The following is a 5,632-nucleotide window of genomic DNA, read 5'->3' on the forward strand; positions in this document are numbered from 1 at the left end:
AAAAAGAACTGTAAACATGACAGCATTTTTCAAAACAGTTAGCATAATGCTAAAACATTAGCCACACTCCAAATTATTCTAAAAATATATATATATATTTTTTTCTAATTTAGCCAAAACAGCTAGCATAATGCAAAAATATTAGCTAACCTAAAGAACTGGAAAAATGTCTAAATTTGTCAAAAACAGCTAGCATGTCGATAAAATAAAAGCTACACTCCAAATAACCCTAAAAANNNATTAGCCAAAAACAGCTAACATGTTACTAAATGAAAAGCTAAATTCCAAATTACCCAATAAAACTCCAGTTGTTGCTGAACAGTTTAAAGTTTGAATGGTGTCTCTAAACTATGCAAAAGGTTCATTGGTTTCAACATTTTTGAAGGATTTGAGCCATTTGTCATACATTTTGTATTGGTCACATTTTGCTTAATATTTCAAAAACTAAACTAAAACTAAAGTGTATAAATACCAAAAGTACAAGCAGTAATGTCCTGAAAGAGTTGAACATTTTGATACCAAGATTACTGAAACAAACTAAAAATTGTAGTAGCTACTTAACACTAATGCTGCGTTCACATTGAATGAAACTGGCAGTTTCAATCTTAAGTCAATGTACGGATTTGATCAGAGGTCCTGCGGTACAATTTAAGCTTGGGCATCAAATGTCCAAAATTTTCCCAAGAAGATGCATCCTATTAACCAATCTGGGACTCAGCTTTGGGTATGTGACCTGTTTAATGATGCCTTCAGTGTCCAGATCCAACACACGGAGAAGCTGATTGTTCTCGTCCTGAACTTTCTGATATTTTTCTTATTTGCATCAATGCAATAATAGAAAACTCCTCTAATTTTGTTCTTATTTTTATATTTTCCATAGCATAACAAAGGAAAGCAAGTCTTAAAACTGGGTCACAGAGAGACGGTAGTACAGCAGTAAGCCGCCATCATTCTGATGACCTCCTGGAGTAGTTGACCGTACTGGGAGAGTCTCTGAATGATCGCATAAACCCAGACGTGGAGACGTGATTAATGATGCTTTTATAGAGTTCTTCAAAATAAATAAATCCTATCTCTGAACATCAAGTGTGTCTCCCATGCATTGTAAAGTAGATATACACAGTTACTGCTCCATGTAGCGATCAGGCTAAAAAGATTTAGCGGTAGATCCTCCCACACGCTTCTGAGGCATCAAGTTTCCAAATTCATTTCCTACCCCTACATTTAACCCTCCAAATAAAGAGATAGGGAAGAATGTAGACATTACTACCACTCGATGACATCATGAATATTCACTGGTCATCTACGTTAGCATGTAGCAGCCAGTGCTTAGAAAATAAATGACAACATTGGTTTTATTCCAGGTTTGTCTAAAGTTGCATTTTCAACTTTAGCAGCGGAGGCAAAACAACGTCACATTTTTGGGTTAAATCATAAAACTTTGCAGAAAACTGCTGCTGTCTTCCCTTTTAACATTGAGTTACCACGCAAAACAACAACACTTAAGATAAGCCATTTTACATTGTTATGCATAGAGACTGATTTGCTTGTGTAACAAAGCCGTTATCTAAGCTGGATTCAGTTTTGGTTTCAAAGTAAGCAGAAAAGTTCATTTTTTGACTTTTCAACAACCCCCATTTTTTGTAAACAGACAGAGCTCTACTTTTACCAGTTCTACATGACAGAGTAGTTCAAAGTTCTTTATGGAAATAAGGTTCCTCCAAAATAATAAAATAAAATAAATCAAATTTCCCACCAAGAAATCTGATTTTATCAGGCAACACATTACAGAAAGAACACCAACAATGTTGCTGCATTAAGTGGGTCGGTCAAGAAGTCAGCTGTTAAAAAGCTTAATCTTTAACCCAGGTTAAGTTTAGTAAACTAACAGAGAAACTACCATCATGCCCTACCTAATATTCCATCTAGTCACATCATCTTAAAGGACATTAAAGGACAAGTCACAGAAAACTTTGTGTATCAACACTCAGTAAACTTCAACAAACTCAGAATTCCTAAACATTTAGCTAAAGATGGATTGTGGATTGGAGTATTACTTTTCTCTGAATAACTAATCTACAAATCTTTACGTTACATGAAACACAACAATGCCCAGACACTGTCTAGTTTATTGGATTTATTTAAACTTGATGTAGACCCCTTTGTTGTTCCATTTGTGGATATTGTTTTCATGTTTGTCTTCTCCTTGTCTCATTGACAGATATGCCTTGATTATTTGTGAAATACTTCAATAAAGAATGGAAAAAAGAACAAACTTTTCTCTAAGTTTTTGAAGTCCCTTTACAAAAAATTTTTTAACCAAGACCATAAAAGTTAGAGAAGAAACCCTGATCACTGAATAACCAACACAAGGCTGAATTTGGTCGTTCAAGTATCAGTTTGGAAGAACTATCATTGAGTAATATCGACACTAACATGAGTACACGAGTACATGAGCTAAGCAGGATGTGAAATCCTGACATACTTTTCTACTCAATAACTATGACAAAATCTCAGCCTCACATGAACACAGGGGTTAGTAGAACAACAAGCCTTTCAAAACGTGACACAACCCACAACATGCTGACAACAACAGACACAAACACACACAATGTCTGACATACACATCAATATGGCAAAAAAGTCTACACATTCAAACACAGACAAACTTGAATAACCAAAGTCTTCAGTCTCTAAGCCCAAACATTTAGATAAGAAGCCAGTCAGACTTCATCAGTCTCCCTTTGACTGTCTTCCTGACCCAACACCATGTTCCGACTCCCCCCAAAACCCACGTGAGACCCAGCAGCTCCTTTTGGTTCAGTTCAAGATTTTCTTACCTGTTCAGCTAACGCAGTTCAACAAACAGCCCGTCTCTCCTGCCGAAACTCTGGCTTTGGTCTCCACCTGCAAAGGTGTGGTTTAAGCTCCACCCACCCCGACTCCCATTTCTGTTGTGAGAAGTCAACCACGCCCCCTTCCAATGGTGCGTTTAGGACACCGTGGGAACCACAGGAAGTCCTGTCTTCAAAATGAGAGATTCCAGGAATTGTTTTCTTATTATTTTACCTTTTCAAAGAAAATTGGTTGAGGAAGCAGTCATCAGTTTGATGTTTTTCTTAAGGATTCTTCCTTAAAAATTCACACTATTTGGTCCATTTAGAAAAATCTGAACATGGACAATATCCTTGATTGTTATTTATTTGATCTTTAGTTTTACTAAGAGAAGTTAAGTCAGAGAGAGCTGTTTTCTTTAAGAACATTTGTTTCACACTCATATTCTTTCACGTTTATCCCTGGTAAATCCTCGGTTAGATTGAGGGTCACGTTTGTGTACTTTGAAAGGCTAAAAGGTTAACACCTCACAACCTCATGGAAACTAATTTTTTGCCACCAGGAAAGTTGAGACCCCTGCTGTATGACGTTTTTGTCATATTGTTCAAAATGTTCTCTAATAGTGATGATCATAAACCAATAACAAACATTTACAGTAATATCTAACACAAGTTACGTAAAAAAACATCTAATTTGTGGTGCACATTTTTTAAAAGTTGTTGTAAAGCCACAGTTTAGGTTTTGTTTCACTTGCTCAAATAATACAAGGCTGCCCCAACAACAGACTATCAGAAAAGAGCCTTGTTACTGTACAATATGTAAATCTTGTCAGGTTATTTAGTCAAAACATGGAAGTATCCGATATTAGTTGACACCCCTTATATACTGTATCTGCAAAGGTGTGTGGATTGTGTTCACTGACTGATTTCTAGGCTGATAAAGTCATGTATAAAACCACACAGATGAATAAGGTAGCATAGTCCAGTGGGGAAGAAGACCAACAGTTGGCAAGACTACATTTACCCTGACCCTGACACACAGATTCCTTCAGTTTTTTATATTTTGGTGGAGAAATATACACAATTTGTGGTATTTTTTTAAGTTTTCTACATTATTTTTTCAATTTATGATCTAGATCAGAGAGTATCTGATCCTTTTTAAGGATGTCCTTGATTCCAAACTTTGATGGAAACATGATCAGTCAGTTACAAGACATCTGAAATACAGCATCTACTGCCCTCTATCGTCCAGAGTGGGGCATTGCACGTCCCCGGTTACCCTGCGGTCCCGCCCCCTCCTGCCTGCGGGCTCCGGACGGGCAAAGCTTCAGGAATCAGGATGCAGTCAACTCAGCCGCCAGACAGTGTGGGTCCAGCAGCGAACTCCGTCAGGACAAGTCCTTCCTCCAACATGAGGGTCGCTGGACCTTCAGAGCCGCCCCGCGACAGCCTCAGAGCCGCAGAGGCGTTCCGCTGAAGCTCCTCCGGGGTGAGTCGAGCGGACCTCGGGGCTTTCACTAGTTGGAGCAGCAACTCTCGCAGGAAGAGTGGGAACTAACTTGTTAGCTCGGCCGCTAACTTTGCTAGTTAGCCGCTAGCGCTGGTCCAGCACAACTTGCGGGTTTGGAGCTAAAGCGGGGGACGTGGTGAGTCAACCGGAATGCTGCCGTGAGACCAGCTACTGACCGACAGCAGAAAATAACTTGTTAGCTCGTCTTTGAGTTTTACTGTTGACTCTGGTCAGCGGCGTCTTTCATCTGGAAAAGAGTTTGTGACAGCTGGAAAGACGCGCGTGCTGTCATTTAGCTGTCAATCATCCACGGTGGTGCATTCAAAGACATCTTTATTACCGTGGTTTGCTGATTTTAGTGGTGTTTTTTTTTTTTAATTCTTAGGTCAGCTGTGAAATCCTGCTTAAATATGAACAACTCTGAACTTAAATAAAATTGGGTGGAGAAATAATCACCAACCCTAGTTAATTCTGTTAATAATACTGACTAAAGTATAATTCTACATAACTAGCCAGAGAAAGTTAAAAAGGGTTTGTGAAGATGTGCTGCTTTTCTACCACTCCCGGGGATTTTATTTTACATTCTACTCTTCCTGTCCACATATTGTGTCAGATATCTACATTTTTAGGTGAAAATCCAGCAACCCTAGGCGTGTTAGGTCATGCTGGTGGAGTCGCAGCAAGCTAGTATTTGTGGTTCACTGCAAGTATGTGTTGGAATTTTGTCCCCAACAGCTAAAGAGTCTGTGGTAAATGTTAGGTGTTTTTTCCAGATATTGATCATTGACTGTACATGAGAACTGGATTGAGTGACCCCTCCCCTTCTTGCATTCCAAACAGGAAGTACCTGCTGGCTCCAAGAAGACAAAAGTTACTCTCCAAAGAGGAGAAAATGTTCGCAAATGGCTAATGTTCATTTCGGACCCTTCAAAATAAAAGTCTATCGTGATATACTCATTTTACATTTATCAAGAAAAAGTTATATCGCAATAACGGTAGTTATCGTTTTGACGCCCAGCCATAACCATAACCACCATGATAAATGAAGGAACACTGAATTCCACAACCACAGATTAGAGTCTTTTAGACGATCCCGCCTCTCTTAGATGTTGCTTTTATTTATAGACATTGTTGTGTAAAGCTTAAAATCAACAAAACTACTAAATTAATAAAAATGTTCTTAGCTGAACCTTTTTTTTAACTTGTCAGATGATTTCCGAAGATTTTCCAACAATGTGTTGTTGGTTTAGTCCAGAGGTGGGGACTCGAGTCACATGACTTGGACTCG

At 38.6% G+C, this 5,632-nt stretch overlaps 2 protein-coding genes across 3 annotated transcripts in view; one reads left to right on the top strand and one right to left on the bottom strand.

Annotated features, from left to right (window-relative positions):
* Positions 1-2,992, bottom strand: part of LOC112159154 (deoxyribonuclease-1) — a 20,104-nt gene extending 17,112 nt beyond the window's left edge. For both annotated transcript variants that reach the window (XM_024293051.2, XM_024293050.2), the window contains exon 1: positions 2,841-2,992. The gene's annotated coding sequence lies outside the window, so the exon portion shown is untranslated. The remainder of the gene's footprint in view (positions 1-2,840) is intronic.
* A 942-nt stretch (positions 2,993-3,934) lies between these two features.
* The window catches only part of snx21 (sorting nexin family member 21), a gene marked incomplete in the record, with an annotated part of 11,732 nt that continues 10,034 nt past the window's right edge, over positions 3,935-5,632 (top strand). Inside the window, 1 exon segment of the mRNA XM_024293049.2 lies at positions 3,935-4,323.

The sequence above is a fragment of the Oryzias melastigma genome, linkage group LG7 (assembly GCF_002922805.2).
Source record: "Oryzias melastigma strain HK-1 linkage group LG7, ASM292280v2, whole genome shotgun sequence".
NCBI classification, from domain to species: Eukaryota; Metazoa; Chordata; class Actinopteri; order Beloniformes; family Adrianichthyidae; genus Oryzias; species Oryzias melastigma.